Source organism: Pan paniscus, chromosome 19, assembly GCF_029289425.2.
Source record: "Pan paniscus chromosome 19, NHGRI_mPanPan1-v2.0_pri, whole genome shotgun sequence".
NCBI lineage: Eukaryota > Metazoa > Chordata > Mammalia > Primates > Hominidae > Pan > Pan paniscus.
In genome coordinates, this window is record NC_073268.2 from 11931865 (window position 1) to 11949422 (window position 17558).

A 17558-nucleotide genomic window follows, 5' to 3' on the forward strand; every position below is an offset into this window, starting at 1 on the left:
ATTAATTAGGCTACAGGACATAAAAGGAATACGTCTGTATTCTTCAGAATCTTGAGAACAAGCCCATACCTGAATTATTTCTTTTGGAAAATACTACCCAGCTTCAAACCTCACGCCCAACTATGTTTCCAGTAGGACTGCCAAACAAGGCCCCCAGTACCCCAAGGCCACAGGAGGGAGTGGTTTTTCAGAGTTGGGAAGCTGTGCCATAAAGGCCTGAGAGCTGCCAATAGCCACAATTCAAGTCTCAAGGAGAATGAAGCCAAAATGAAGAATAAGCAACAAGAAATCCAAACAGATCTTTCATTTCTTATACCTGGTACTACTCCTGCCCTTCTATAAACTTAGTTAGAAGTCAGTTTTCCTTTTTGTCTAAATTTATTTTAGTTGAATTCCTGTCACTTCCAACTAAGAATGCCACCTTCTTCATGTGTAAAGCCCTATTTTTAAGTTCACATCCCAGTTGGTCCCTAATCAGTTTCCCCTCGAATACACCAGTGGTTCTCAACTGTCCTTTTACCTTCCCCACATTATACGGGGTAAAAAAGTGATTCTCAGGCTGCAGTGAGTCGTAAGCATGCTGCTGCTGAAGGAAGCAAGCACAGTCATGAGATTCTTGAATTTCCAATTCACTTTAAGTTCATTTCAACCACCAAATAATACATATAAAAAACCAGAAAGACTTCAGAAAAACAGTCTCAAAGAAATTACAGAAACATATTTTTAAAGAAGACCAGAAAGAAAACATTATAAAGCAACAGGAGACCTTAAAGGAAAGTGAAAAACAGACTAAAAACAAATCATGGTCATAACTTTCAGAAATCATACTTCTAATGAAAAGATAAATAGTTATTTTTAAAGAGTAAAGATAATAAACAAAGGAGATTTACATAAGTTAAACTGGCATTCCTGAAGAGATCAGAATATTAAAATGTCATAAATCTATAAAGCTTTCTATTATAATAAATATACAGATTGAAAACATATCCCACAACTCAGAAAAAACTGGTACAGAATAAACAATAAAACATCTGTCAAATGAGGCACTGAACTTTAAAGTTAAATAATATCAAGGATATTCAGGAAGGGAAAAAACAAGTCCAGTATAGGTGGGTGGGTGGAACCAACCAGGTTAGCCTCAGATTTCTCCACAATACTCATTGTAGGTAAGTAACAGTGACGCGAAGAAATACGGAATCCTGAAGAAGAATGTGATAAAAAGAATGAGAAATGCAGCCAGGCATGGTGGCTCATGCCTGTAATCTCAGCACTTTGGGAGGCCCAGGCAAGTAGATGCTTGAGCCCAGGAGTTCAAGACCAGCCTGGACAACACAGAGAGACACCACCTCTACAAAAAATACAAAAATTAGCTGGAGAGGGCGTCAAGCGCCTGTGGTGCCAGCCACTCAGGAGGCTGAGGTGGGCAGATCACTTGAGCCCAGGAGGTCGAGGCTGCAGTGAGCTGTAAGCATGCTGCTGCACTCCAGCCTAGGCACCTGTGTCGAAAAAAAAAAAGAGAGAGAGAGAGAAGCCCAAACAGGAAGTCCAAATAAGATGGTAATACACATTTACATGTATTGTAAACTTTAAGGACTTAAGAAATGGTACTTTTTGAATTAAATGCTGCGAAATGAATCAAAATAAAGAATTCTGTAACAGAAAAACGCAGGTGAAAGGGACCAGTGTAGTTACCAACCCCATGTAAATGCATAAATAAAACCAAACCACCATGAATGCTATAAGCTTTTATATAAACATATATATTTAATAATATATGCTGTCATTGCAAAGTGGCACACGTGTGTGTGTGTGTGTGTGTGTGTATTATTTTCTTGTTGCCATTGGTCCTATTTTTACATTATCAGGATTTATATATAAATTTACATTGTCAGGATTTTACATTGTTATTTTCTGTATTGTCGTAATTTTACATTATCAGGATTTCTATGTTAAAAAAGAATAACCAATTACTAAATATATCTATATTTATGATTAGAAAATGGGAAGGGAATGGAGGGAAAGGGAGAGAGGTACTAAGGAATACATATGTGTTTATTCCCTCATCCTGGACATCAGGAAGTCAGTGGGTTCTGTCAAGAGTCTCAAAACTATTTAGAGGTTTTTATAGATTTTCTTCTCTCAACTTTAGGACTCTTTTAGAAATTAATCTCTTCTTGCGATAAATGTCTATCTATAGGTCAATAATTTCTTCAATATTACCTTAGCTGGGTTGTCATTCATATGCAACTTGCAACTTAAAGTATATAAATGGCACACCTATTACAACCTCAGATTTCAGCCCGCATGCATGCACTGAAAGGTGGATGCAAGGATGCCCAACGTTGGGAGACATCTGTAGGTGGTGGTTGTTATTACTAAGTAGTAGAATATTTTCAACTTTCTTTTATGTACTTTGATTTTTTAAATTATGAAAAAAGGCCATGTATCCTAAAGTAACATAGGAAAATAAAATAGAAGGCATTAGACACTACCTTCTTGCTCTCCAAAGACAACCACTGCTAACAATTTGCTGTGTATTCTTTCAGACTCAGGCTACACCACCATATACTATACAGAAATGGAATCATCCTTGTATAACTGATGGCCACTTAGCATAGTCTGAACACTAGATAACTCGTTTCCACCACCATACCTCTTTTCTTTTTCCCCCTCAAATATAAATAATGCTGCCTAGGTATGAGCTGAGAGGAGTGAAAAAAACAAAAAGTAAAAAAAAAGAAATTATGAATATTAAAAAGTCTTTTTAAAAATAAATAAAAAGAAAAAACAATGCTGCCATTGCCAGGCGGTGTAAACCTGTAGCCCCAACTGTTCTGGGGGATGAAGTAGGAAAATCTCTTGAGCCCAGGAGAGTCTGAGGCTGCAGTGAGCTATGATCGCACCATGGCACTCCAGCCTGAACAATAGAGCAAGACCCCATCTTTAAAAAAAAATTAATTTAAAAAGAATACTTTGCACTCTCCTTGTACATCTGTGGAAGTATATCTAGAATATAAACTATAAACTGAACTATAAGTCAAAGGAACATATATATCAAGCCACAAAATGTTTACTTCAATGTATTATCCCAGAAACACTGTAGGCAACTATTTCCCTACAGCCTTGCTAACACTGGGTATTTTTACTGCTGGCTAACACTGGGCATCCTTCTGCCACTGGCAATTTATCTTTGGTGCATTTACATATTTTTATCCCCCACCCCGTTTTTTTTACATTGAGTGATTCTCTTTTTTCTGATTATTTGGATGGGCTTTTTAAGCATTGTGGCCTTCTTTCTTTTTTTGGAGACAGAGTTTCACTCTGTGGCCCAGGCTGGAGTGCAGTAGTGTGTTCATGGCTCACTGCAACCTCCGCCTCCTGGGCTCAAGCAATCCTCCCACCTCAGCCTCCTGAGTAGCTGGGACCACAGGCACAAACCACCATGTCTGTCTTTTTTTTGTATTTTTGGTAGAGACAAGGTCTTCCTATGTTGCCCAGACTGGTCTTGAACTCCTGAGCTCGCCCCCCAACCCTGTCCACCCAAGTGCCAGGATTACAGGTGAGCCCAGCCAATTTGCCCAATGTTTGTTGCTATTACTTAGAGTCTAAGGGATGAAGGCAATATTTACATTTAAACCCCTAATTTTCCTAGGCTATTAGTGTGCGATTCAAATGTGTGTCTATAAAGTTTATTATAATTAAAGCAAAAGTTTGAAATTTGAAAAAGAAAATTAGCAACATAATTTTTCTTTTTTATATTTTGATTGGACTAAGTGTGGTATGAAATTCAAAAGCCAAACAAGTCAGAATGACTGCTTTGTCTACATTTTGAAATGCAACAATCTGAATGACAGGTTTCTAACATATGACCAAGTATTAAACTACTTTTAATGGAAGTATAAGAAGTGGATTCACATAAAATGCACAAAGTTAAAAACTGGAACAGGTAATACAAATACAAGATGTTCTACTCACAAACACATATTAAGATGGTGTTGATTCCTCATTCCTCTAAGTAGTCTCCACCCACTTCTTGACATAAGAAAGAAAGAATAATGCAAGCAGCAGACCATGCCAGGTCCAATCCAAGATTTCTTCCAAAGGGGAACAACAGGTGTGATTATGTCAAAGTAGCTGTGATCTGCTGACACTAACTCACCCTCTGTTGTATCTTCCTATCATGCCTTGAACTCCTCCTCAAACCCTTCCCTAAGATGGCATTAGGAGATTATATTTCTCTAATTCAAATAACTATTTATTTGTATGTTCTTCTTCTCATAATCACATTAGCAAAAGAAGAGAGCCCTGCTGCATGATCAGAAATGTTGTGCATGAAATATAACTTCTACTGAAAGGCATCTTGTACATGATCTTCTCCACATTAAGTAAAAATGGCTTCTAAGAAAATGGGATGTCCTGGGAAAATACAGGTGAACCTAAGTAAGAGGCCTAGGAAAGTACAAACACTGAAAGAAAAAATTGGAAGTAATGCATTTATTTAAAGGCAAGGGAACCAAAAGCTGAGCCCCTGACTTTAAGTATATCCCCTGTATCACACATAAGACTGTTTCTATGCAAGAGAAATACAAATGGAAGGCAATGTTGATGACTTGGCTATAGCATGGTGCTTTTCTAACAGTTACAGTAATACTTCATACAAAAATGTATAACCACCAGCAGCATGGAACCACTGAGCACTGTGGCAACAGCAATGTGCATTTCATATCTCTGAAGTGATGGAGGTGAAAGGAGAGAAACAGGAGAATTTGGTGAGCAGCTCAGTTGCAAAGCAAGCCCTGAATTGTTTGAGAGGTTTAAGAACAGTACATAAATGCATAACATTAAATATCATTGATAAATAAATTAGCTTCTGCTGATAGCGAGACTGCAACAAACTTTCCCCCAATGAATTGCAGAAAACTATTAATAAAGGAGAAATATTGGAAAGCAAATTTATAACTGACAAAAATAGACCTTTCTTAAAGAATACCATCTTGTGCTTTGGTAAGAAATTTAAAAAGAAAACGTGTCAGGCTAACATTGCTTTTATATTTAAAAAATTGAGCGATGTTAAGCTAAAGCCTTTGCTGATATACTCTGAAAACCCAACAATACTTAAGAGCAACCTGTAAAACAAAAGTAAGGACTCATCACAACCTATGAGATTAAATATCAATTACTAATGCCATTTCTGATGCAGGATGATGATGAAGACAAAACTCCTTTAATTAAGGATTTTAAGGAAGAACCTAAGAAGGCATACGAATTCATCAAAATGAAAATGAATTAATCAGATAAGAAACTAGTCCCTTTCAATTTATTGCTGACCTCCAAAGTTTAGAGAAAGTCATCTCCCAAAGGAAAAATTATTAGATCTTACTAAGGAGACTGGGCTGAGAGAAAAGCTTTGTCACCCAGGCTGGAGTGCAGTGGCACAATCACAGTTCACTAAAGCCTTGACCTCCTGGACTCAGGCAATCCTCCCGAGCCTCCTGAGTAGCTGGGTCTATAGGTACATGGCACCATGCCCAATTCATTTTTATATTTTTTGTAGAGGCAGGGTTTCACCATGGGCATCATGGTCTCGAAGTGGGCTCAAGCAATCTGCCCACCTCGGCCTCCCAAAGTGCTGGGATTACAGGTGTGAGCCACTGCACCTGGCCAGTAACTAGTATTTTTAATGCTTTATATAATGGAAGAAAGGGGTGGAAATTTGTTACACAGATATATTTAGAGCATTTCATTTGCAACCCTTAATGTAATAATCCAGGCAAGGATGATCAATGGATGCTAAAACCATTAAGTGAAAAGGTCACTGGAGAACAGAATATGATGCCCAAGCATCACCCCACAGATTACTCACCAGTAAAAAGAGATAATGCATCTTCGCAACGGAGAAATCTGGCAATCACCAAATAATTGTTCGAATTTAGAACCATTAACCCAAGAATGTGTATCTTCTTATTTGATGCAAAATGGTATACACAAGCTTCATCTATGACATACTCTTGCCCCTCCCCCAAAATGTTTACACTGAATCAAATCAAGCTTCTTAGGTTAGACCTGCACTTTCTAATATAATAGCCACTAGTCGCATGTGGCTACTGAGCACCTAAGAAGTGGCTAGTCTTACTTAAGATGTGCTGCAAATGTAAAATATAAACTGGATTTTTGAAGACTTTGTGAGAAAAAAGTTATGCTGATTCCGTCTTGAAATTATATTTTGGGTATATTGAGTTAAATGAATTATTAAAATGAATTTTACCTATCTTTTTACATTTCTAAATGTGGTTACAATTTTAAAATCACACATTAGGCTCTCATGTGTGGTTCCCATGTTTCTATTAGATAGTACTGCTACAGTTTGCAGGAAATCTAGGGGATGTGGAAATAAGTGAAACAATTGCTTTATTTATAAAGTGAGATGGGGGTCTCACTATATTGTCCAGGCTGGTCTCAAACTGCTGGATTCAAGTGATCCTCCCAACTCAGCCTCCCAAAATGCTGGGATCACAGGCATGAGCCACCATGTCCAGCCAGTTAAATGATTTCTTGAGAAAATAATTAGAAAAATCCACAATGTTGAATAGGATACTCTATTTAACACCTAGTTTAAGGCCGGGCGCGGTGGCTCACGCCTGTAATCCCAGCATTTTGGGAGGCCAAGATGGGTGGATCACGAGGTCAGGAGATCGAGACCATCCTGGCTAACACAGTGAAACCCCGTCTCTACCGAAAATACAAAAAATTAGCCGGGCGTGGTGGCGGGCTTCTGTAGTCCCAGCTACTCGGGAGGCTGAGGCAGGAGGAACGGCGTGAACCCAGGAGGCAAAGCTTGCAGTGAGCCAAGATCGCGCCACTGCACTCCAGCCTGGGGGACAGAGCGAGACTCCGTCTCAAAAAAACCAACCAAACAAACAAAAAAAAACAAAAAAACAAAAAAAAAGTAGTTTAAAATCTTCAAAAATTCAATCTGAAGAGGATTCTTAGGGCCATCAAAGTATTCTGTATGATACTATAACGGTAAGATACACGTCAAATATTTCTCTAAACCCATAGAATGTACAATACCAAAAGTGAACCCTGATATAAATGATGGGATTGTGGGTGATGACGTGTCAATGTAGTTCATCAGTCATAACTCTATTTCAGTAGTTCTAAAACCTCAACCAACTATTTCTTCACCTGCTAGCAGTTACATGGTATTTGTTTTTAAATAACTCTTAAAATTGTACATATTTACATTGCATGTATCACACATATGTACACTATTCTGTATAAGTGAATATATGAAAGAGACATATGCTGGAAAGACAAAAGTAAAATAAAGAGAGCTTAAGAGACTTCTAAACAACTGAATCTTTTCCTCAAACACAAAAAAATCCACCCAAAGCAATTTACAAATACAATGTAATCCCTGTATCAAAATCCCAACAACTTTTGGAAAACCCATCCTAAAATTCACACCCCAAATTGCCGAAACATTCTTGAAAACAAGAACAAAGTTGGAGAACTCACATGTCCTGATTCCAAGGCTTACTACAAAACGACAATAATCAAAACACTGTGGTATTGGCAAAAAGACAGACATATATACACCAATGAAACAAAATAAGAGCCTAGAAATAAAACCCTTGCATATATGGCCAACTGATTTTCAACAAGGTTGACTAGACCACTCAATGAGGAAAGAAAATCTTTCAATAAACAACGCTAGGGAAACTGGATATCCATAAGCAAAAGAATGAAGGTGGATTCTTTCCTTACATGATATGCAAAAATTAACTCTAAATGAACTGAAAACTTAAACATAAGAGCTAAAACTTTAAAACTCTCAGGCGAAAAAATAAGAGAAAATCTTCAAGACATTGGATTTAGCAACAAACTCTTGGACATGACACCAAGAGCAATAGAGACAAAAGAAAAAATAAATGATCTGGATCAAAATTTAAAACTTTAGTTCATCAAAAGCAACCCCAAAAAAATATGGGAAAAATATTGTAAATCACCTATCTGATACAGGATTAATATCCAGAATACAAAAAGAACTCATACAACTCAATAACAACAAGAAAACCAATGCAAAAATGGGCAAATGACTTGAATAGGCATTTCTCCAAAGATAAAAAGATGTCTGGTCAACAAGCACAATGCAATATCAAATTCCACCAAGCTGCAAGTCATCATTTCAGAGAATGGAAACTCAAAGCCTTGACTAGAACGATGGTTAATCTGGTTCTCCCAGCTGAGAACCCATATATTAAGCTAAACTAGTCTGGCTTTATTTAAAAACTAAGTAAACAAAATGAGAAATGCTTTTCACAAGTTAATTTTTAAAGTAAATGTACAAGGTATATATTGTTTTATGTTGTCCAAAATATCAACATACTGGTTTTGCAAAAGCCCTTTACTACCGTATGCATACAAAAAAAGTTCTTCCCTTGGGTGATTTAATAGACCTAGTAAATGTCAGATAACTTAAATATTTTCGCCAGCAAGAGATACAGTAAAGTCTATGATTCTGATCTGAATTCAGTGCCCTGTACCCTGACTACTGCAGAGGAGAAGGCGATAAAATAAGAGGATGCTGTCATGCTTGCTCCTTAGCTTCTTTTGCATTCCTCTACATCTTATTCCATTTACAAGTTTATCTGTGTGAGGTACCAAGAACCCATAAAACAACTCTGAAGTTATTTATACATTTATTCAAACTTATAAAAGAAACCTAAGCACGTAGAAAATTGGAATGTAGCTAAGTTTTTTTCAAAAACAAATTAGGAAATTATGTGACTGCCACTTGATGGGCTTCTGTGCTGCACTAAAAACATGACAATGGTGGGCGGGGAGCGGTGGCTCACGCCTGTAATCCCTGCACTTTGGGAGGCCGGGGCGGGCGGATCACGAGGTCAGGAGATCAAGACCATCCTGGCTAACATGGTGAAACCCCGTCTCTACTAAAAATACAAAGAATTAGCCAGGGATACAAAAAATTAGCCGGGCGTGGTGGCAGACGCCTGTAGTCCCAGCTACTCAGGAGGCTGAGGCAGGAGAATGGCGTGAACCCGGGAGGTGGAGCTTCAGTGAGCGGAGATTGCGCCATGCACTCCAGCCTGGGCGACAGAGAGAGACTCCATCTCAAAAAGAAAAAAAAAAAAAAAAGACACTTCTGTAATCCTAGCACTTTGGAAGGCTGAGGCAGGCGGATTGCCTGAGCTCAGGAGTTCAAGACCAGCCTGGGCAACATGGTGAAACCCCGTCTCTACAAAAATACAAAAAATGAGTCAGGCGTGGTGGCGTGTGCCTGTAGTCTCAGCTACTCCAGAGGCTGAGGCAGGAGAATTGCTTGAACCTGGGAGGCGGAGGTTGCAGTGAGCAGAGATCGCACCATTGCACTCCAGCCTGGGTGACAGAGCAAGATTCTGTCTCAAAAAAAAAAATTAGCCGGGCATGGTGGCATGTGTCTGTGGTCTCAACTACTGGGGAGGCTGAGGCAGGAGGATCGCTTGACCCCGGGAGGTAGAGGTTGCAATGAGCTGAGATGGCACCACTGCACTCCAGCCTGGGTGAATGAGACTCTGTCTCAAAAAAAAAAAAAAAGAGACTGAGACTCTTCTTTCCACTATTAATCAACTTCTTAGAAGACACTATTTCCATAATTTAAGGACTTTAATATATTTAAAATGTAAGACATTTTTGTGGTTGGTTAAGGATTTCAACCATGACTGAAATCAGGGTTGTCTTCAAAATAATACTGATGTATTTTTTTGTAACCAATTCATAAACCATCTCTCTCTTTCCAGTATAACTTTTTCTTACTATCCTGACTAGTCCATTGCCATTAGGCTTTTTTAAAGGTATGCTTTTTTTTTTTAGATTTATAGTAATGTCAGTAAGGTTCTCTTAGACTAAAACTAAATAAGGACTAAACTATCACCAGTAGCAGTTCCTAATCGAATTAAGCCAAACAGTGAGAAATTCCCTGATGACAATTCATGACTCACCAGGAGAAAGCTTCAGTATCGTGCTCTTTGAGTGGAAAGACTAGCTTAGCTAGACTACCCAGAGCCATGAGTTACTGCATCTACAAAGTTTTACATGTATGACGTAAGAGACTAGTTTAGCTAGATTACCCAGAGCCATGAGTCATGCATCTACGAAGTTTTACATGTATGAAGTACATTCATGGAAGTGTCTAACGATTTAACACCATCTATAGTATGGGGCAACAGGAGACATGGGGACAGCAACAATGGAAAATCTAAATGATCCGCAGATTTTTAACACAAACCAAAGCCTAATTGTTTCTAAATCAACTGCCGCCAAGTTTCTCCCAGGCACTTTTCCATACGCCACTCCAAATTCAAAGCTATCTTCAAATTTTGCATACTCTTATTTGATTTTAGGAATGGGAAACATTACTCTAAGTGTCAAAAAATAAATAAATGGGAAAGCCTACTTAGCTGGATGATTTAAAAAAATAAAATTTCAGCCAGTCGCGGTGGCTCATGCCTGTAATCCCAGCACTTTGGGAGGCCAAGGTGGGCGGATCACCTGAGGTCAGGAGTTCGAGGCCAACCTGACCAACATGGAGAAACCCTGTCTCTAGTAAAAATACAAAATTAGCCAGGCGTGGTGGCACATGCCTGTAATCCCAGCTGCTTGGGAGGCTGAGGCAGGAGAATTGCTTGAACCCAGGAGGCAGAGGTTGCAGTGAGCCAAGATCGCACCATTGCACTCCAGCCTGGACAACAAGAGTGAAACTCCATCTCAAATAAATAAAATATATTTTATTTATTTATTTATTTATTTATTTATTTATTTATTTATTTATTAGAGACGGGGTTTCACCATGTTGGCCAGGCTGGTTTCAAACTCCTGACCTCAACAGATCTACCCACCTTGGCCTCCCAAAGTGCTGGGATTACAGGCATGATGAGCCACTGTGCCCTGGCCAGAAAAATAAAATTTCTAAATGCCAAAATAGCCATAAAAAATTAAAAGGCAAATAATTACTCTTATAAACCTTTAAAACCACACACACACACACACACACACACACACACACACACACACACATTCCAAACTGTCAAGGTGCTCACCTTTCTTGGGAATTTTTAAAATAATTTTCTTTTTACCTAGCAGAATCAAACATTTTTTAAAGTTCCTGGTGGTATGAAGAACACAATAAAAAGTGGCACTTTGATACAGTTAATAGTGGAAATACAAATTAGCAAAGCCTTTCTAGAAGGCAATCAGTAATATTTATGAAGAACCTCAAAAATATTTATTTTCCTTAACTAAGAAATGACCAGAAATTTATCCGAAGAGAAATAATCAAGGATTATGTATAAATGTTTTCATAAGGAAAATCCACAGAAGCATTAATTATAATTTAAGTGGTTTACAACTATAATTTGAAAACCCAGAAGTCAAGATGTGGGGAATATGATAGTAGCAGCATATGAAAGAATGCTATGCATCTATTTAAAATACTTTACAAGAATATTTCAGGACATGGGGAAATATTTACAATTTTTAAAAGATAAGATATTCTGAATATATCTAACTCTTAAAACACATACACTACACACTTTTGACAACAAAAAGCTTTGGCCTAATCGTGTCTTCTAGTTCAAGGTGTCAGTGCGGGCACATGTGCTTATCTCCTCTTCCCTCCTAAGAAGTTAAATAAATTTTTCTAAAGAAATTAAAAAATAACTTTTTAATTTAAAGTATATTAAAAAAGACCAGGTGGATTGCCCATGGCTCTGAAAGATGAAAACGGATGGAAGAACGTGAACTGAGTAAGCAGAGTGGAGGGAGCAGAGAGCAGAATACTCACAGAGGAGCTGCAGCGAAGGAGGAAGGCTAATCTTCTGGGCAGAACCCCAGAGAGGCGCCAGTTCAGTGACCGTCGTACGAGGGAGGTCAGTAGTGAGAAGTGGGACTGAAAACATCTGTCATAGCAAGAAGTCAACAGAGAATGTCTAAAGTTGATAAACCAAAAAATAAACACTATAAATATATTATTTAGAAGCATGGAGTTAAGCCCCCAGGAGATCTGAACCTAAAAGGTTTTAAAAAGCAGTTGCCTCTGGGGAATTCTTCATTATCCTTCACTGAATGCATTGTTCACTATTAGGCCTCTTGAATCACTGGTATTTGATTATTTGGGTTTTTTAAAGCTAAGTATATATACATATACATAATGTTGATTTTTAAGTTTTTATTCTTTTTTTATTTTACATTGTGTTCACTTTGCTTTCATACACAAAACTCAATTTTACTTCTTGTCCACTAAGTCAGAGGCTATATTCTATTTGGCAGTGTTTTTCAACCGTAAGTCACACAGTCATGAAATAGATCTAGTGGAACATAACCAGCACTCATTTTTCCTAACAGAAACAAAAAATAAAATAGGGTTATTGTTGGTGAAGCTTTCATTTCAGCCACAAATGTTTAATAAAAATGCATGTGCTGGGGTACTATGGAAAATACCTTCCCTATTGTATCTACTCTCAACCCAGCAGGCAGAAGTAATCCTGGAAAAATGTGAGTCACATCATGTCACTATACCAACAGCTTCCCATTCTCACTCAGAGCAATGGCCTGTGTGATGGCCTATAGGGTCCTTCAGAATTAACCAGCATCTCTCTCCAACCTTCAGCTAACCGCTCTGCCACCACAGGGGCTTTAACCAGCATCTCTCTCCAACCTTCAGCTAAGTGCTGTGCCACCTCCCTCCAGCGTTCAGGGGCTTTAACCAGCATCTCTCTCCAACCTTCAGCTAACCGCTCTGCCACCTCCCTCCAGCATTCAGGTCAGCCCCACTTCAGGGCCCTTGTGCTTGCCTCACCTAACCTCTGCATGATTCACTCATTCACCTGAGTTCCTCGGTCCACTGTCACCCTATTTTTAATGAAACCCCACCCCCTTACACACTCCTTATTTTATCCTCTTTCCCTGTTCTAGTTTCCACACAGCACTCCACACTTTCTATTAATTCTTCTCTCCCCTACCCTAACTACAAAGCAAGCTCTATAAGAACAAGGGTTTTTGTTTATTTACTGATATAGCCCCAGGACCTGTGACAGTCTCTGGCAGTAAATATTTGCCCAAGAAATAAATTACTTAAAAATATGTATCACTTTAGGAAAAAGCCATGTTATTGGCAATGAAACACAACAATTCTTAAGTTTGGAACACAAGAAATTTGGGTAGGAATTTTGATGGTTGAGGATAAGCTACAATTCAGACGCCAGACCGTAAATTCCACCTATCGCAATATTGAGTAAGTTGCTGGCATACTCTAAATGTGCAAGTCTACTGAAATGACCTTCGTTCACATCAAAAGTAATGTAAAGAATGTGTGTATCTCAGCCATCATTTTAAAAGAAGAGAAGAAAAAAACTTACGGGCGAACCTGTTCCCTAAACAGCTAAAATATGTAAAATGTAAAAGACGGGCCGGGCGCGGTGGCTCTGTCTGTGATCCCAGCACTTGGGAGGTCGAGGCAGGCAGATCACCTGAGGTCAGAAATTCGACACCAGCCTGGCCAACATGGAGAAACCCCATCTCTACTAAAAATACAAAAATTAGCTGGGCGCTGGCCAGGTGTGGTGGCTCACACCTGTAATCCCAGCACTTTGGGAGGCTGAGGCGGGTGGATCACAGGGTCAGGAGATCGAGACCATCCTGTCTAACACAGTGAAACCCCGTCTCTACTAAAAATACAAAAAATTAGATGGGTGTGGTGGCACGCACCTGTAGTCCCAGCTACTGGGGAGGCTGAGGCAGGGGAATCTCGAACCCAGGAGGCAGAGGTTGCAGTAAGCCGAGATCGCACCACTGCACTCCAGCCTGGGTGACACAGTGAGACTCCGTCTCAAAAAAAAAAAAAAAAAAAGTAGAAGACTTACACCTTTTGCCTAATTCGCAGTCAAAGTCTCACTCTTAGTAACCACAAGTTGTACACGTTCACAGTTTTCACTATTCCCTTCAACCCTGAATGAAGACCGGGGGGCTTATCACTGATCACCTTCATTTCCTCAGAAGAAAACAAAGAGGTGACTGGCATTCAGGAGAAAATCACATAGCAGGTCTTGAATTGTGGCACATGAATGGCAGAACATGTCAGTTATAATTTCCATGGTTTTTTTTTTTTTTTTTTTTTTTTGACAGGGTCTCACTCTGTTGCCCAGGCTGGAGTGCAATGGCATGATCATGGCTCACTGCAGCCTAGGCTCAAGCCATCCACCTGCTTTGGCCTTCTAAAGTGCTGGGATTACAGGCATAAGCCACCATGCAAGGTACATTTCCATTATATTTTCTAGCACATTTTGTAACTCACTGAATGAAAAAAAAAAATCTTTGGGAAAAAGTCATTGAACACTTCTCCCTCATAAACAAAAAAACACATGGCAAAGTCAGATTTCTACTGTGTACAAAAGTTTATCCAACTGTAAAAAACAGTATCTCTAAACCTGCTTTTCTATATTTCATGCCATTAATAAAACACAAGACTTGATAAAACCATTTTACTCATCACTTCTTAGAGAGTAAATTTTAATATTAGTCACTGTGTAACTGGTTTTAACCCATCTTCTCAAAAACAATGTGGTTTTACCTGTTTGTGTGTTTGTTTTTGAGAGGGAGTCTCTGTCGCCCAAGCTGGAGTGCAGTGGCACAATCTCAGCTCACTGCAACTTCTGCCTCCCCAGTTCAAACGGATTCTCCTGCCTCAGCCTCCCGAGTAGCTAGGATTACATGTGCCCACCAACACGCCCAGCTAATTTTTGTATTTTTAGTAGAGACCGCTTTCACCATGTTGGCCAGGCTGGTCTCAAACTCCTGACCTCAACTGATCCACCTGCCTCAGCATCCCTAAGTGCTGGGATTACAGGTGGTTTTACCTGTTTTTACTGTTAAGTAAAAGTTTTTTTTAAAAGAGGAAATAAATGAGACAAGTTGAAAGAGCAACTCACAGACATAAATATATAAAATTGAATGAAGTACTGAAGCCACTGGCAAAATGAAAACCCCATCATATATAGGAAGTAGTCAACCTGATACTGATGAAAACAAACATGATATCAAACAAAATCTCAAGAAAATTACATCGAGCACAGCAGAAAAGAACAAAGGAAGCATTTAGAAAAGTAATGAAATGGAAGACAGGAAATGAAGATAAACAATCATAAAACTGAATTTTCTTGAGTAAAGAAAAATAAAAATGAATGCATATTAAAAGGTGTATAAGAAAATATTCCTGAATCTGCAGTTTGAATGGCTTACCATTTAACAGGAAAATGTAATAGAGAATCACACCAAGACCGAGTTATAGCCTGATGAAGTTACTGAACTTCAAGGATAAAGAAAGAATTCTAGCAATACTCAGGCAGAAGTAGGTCACCTACAAAGGGAAAAAAACAGTCAGGCTGGCCCCAGACTTCTCTAGAGTAACCCTAGATGCCAGAAGATAATGGAATAGTGTCTGCTGGGTATTAAGAGAAAGGGAAACGTAACCCAAAAATTCTGTAACCAGCCAAAACATCATGTTGCTTGTGAAAGCCACTAACAGACATTTTTGAACATAAGAGCACTCAAACAACCACTCCTGAAAAAACTATTTGATAAACATAATAGATTTAAATATATTAAAGCTATAGCTTTATAATACCCATAGAACTACAAACTACCATGTTTAATCTATTCTAAGATGTACCTTTTTCACATTTTTGTCTATCTGAAATCAGCATGCATATTTCAATCAATGGTACGTCATAGTTTCTTTGACAGCATTTAACTGTATTAATGGTATACAAAATAACGAAGCACACAACCACCAACGGTATCTTAGACATAACGAAATACAGTATATAACTTACAAAATGAGACAGAAGGGAGAGCAAATAAAGAAAACAAACCATGTAGTTTAAAAGAAGAAAAGCAAGCCAGACACTGTAGCTCACACCTATAATCCCAGCACTTTGGGAGGCCAAGGCGGGAGGATCACTTGAGGTCAGGAGTTCGAGACCAGCCTGGCCAATATGGTGAAATCCCGTCTCTACTAAAAATACAAAAATTAGCCGGGCATGGTGGCAGGCACCTGTAATTCCAGCTACTCGGGAGGCTGAGGCAGGAGAATCGCTTGAACCCGGGAGGTGGAGGTTGCAGTGAGCCCAAGATCATGCCACTGCACTCCAGCCTGGGCGACAGAGCTAGACTCTGTCTCAAAAAGAAAAGAAAAGAAAGAAAACCAAAAGCAAACATATAGATGACAACAAAACAAATACACTAATATTATATAAGCAAAGCAAAATATATAACATTAATGTAAATGATTAAAAGCATCTCAAATTGAGTCAAGACTAACCTTGATCCAACTACAAGGGTCTACAAGAGACAAATCTAAAATAGAGACTTTGAGAAGTTAAAGTAAAAGGTTAGATAAAAGCATACGTAGCAAGCATCAACACCCTTTCAAAACCAGCTGAATTCAAACTGAAAGAATATTAAAGGAGGCAGAAAAGGGTCATTTTTTATAATGATCAAGATTACAATCTATAAAGATATGTTATAAAACTATATATACCAAAATTTTCATAATATATAGTTACAACAAAAACTTTTTTTTTGAGACAGGGTCTTGCTCTGTCGCCCAGGCTCAAGTACAATGGTGCAAGGCTCACTGCAACCTCCACCTCCCAGGTTCAAGTGATTCTCCTGCCTCAGCCTCCAAAGTAGCTGGGATTACAGGCATGCACCACCACACCCAGCTAATTTTTGTATTTTTAGTAGAGGGGAGGTTTCATCATTTTGGCCAGGCTGGGATTACATGTGAGCCACCGCACCCGGCCAGAACAAAAATTTCAAAGAAATCTAAGAAAAACTTTTAGGCAGAAGTAAGAATATAAGATTATCATTTTCTGAAATATCAAATACATAAACGACAAAATGGCTGAACATATGAAAGAATGAGATCAAGTCTCTATGCAACAGTTATAAAAACTGATCATCAATTTAGGCCATTAACACCTCAAAAATTTCAAGGAAGTAGAAAGAGTCTATACAATCTGACAATGAAACAATTAAGCTACTCCCCTTAATGCAGTAGACTTGACATTTATGTACTCTCTCTCCTTAAATTACTTCAAGTAATTGAATGGAGTAATGTAAATCAAAATCAATAGAGATTACCTAGAAAATAACAATGATAAAAACTGCCCATATAGAAATCTCTGGTACGACTGGGCCTAGCGGCTCACACAATAAAAAAAGTTAGCCGGGCATCCTGGCGCGTGCCTGAAGTCCTAGCTACTTGAGAGGTTGAGGTGGGAGGATCCCTTGAGCCCAGGAGGTCAAGGATGCAATGAGTCGTGTTCATGCCACTACACTCTAATCTGTGTAAAAAAAAAAAAAGAAAGAAAGAAAGAAAAGAAAGAAAGAAAGAAAGAAAGAAAGAAAGAAAGAAAGAAAGAAAGAAAGAAAGAAAGAAAAGGAAAAAGAAGGCTGGGGGCAGTGGCTCACGCCTGTAATCCCAGCACTTTGGGAGGTCG

The 17558-nt window shown here is 38.7% G+C and overlaps 1 protein-coding gene across 2 annotated transcripts in view; it reads right to left on the bottom strand.

Annotated features, from left to right (window-relative positions):
* UBE2G1 (ubiquitin conjugating enzyme E2 G1) overlaps positions 1 to 17558 on the bottom strand; it is a 93416-nt gene that overhangs the window by 46769 nt on the left and 29089 nt on the right. The window contains exon 1 of one of the 2 annotated variants that reach the window (XM_063598870.1): positions 11843 to 11968. The exons of the other annotated variant lie outside the window; for it this stretch is intronic. The gene's annotated coding sequence lies outside the window, so the exon portion shown is untranslated. Of the gene's footprint in view, positions 1 to 11842; positions 11969 to 17558 lie in introns of those variants that run through there. 2 annotated transcript variants of the gene reach the window in all.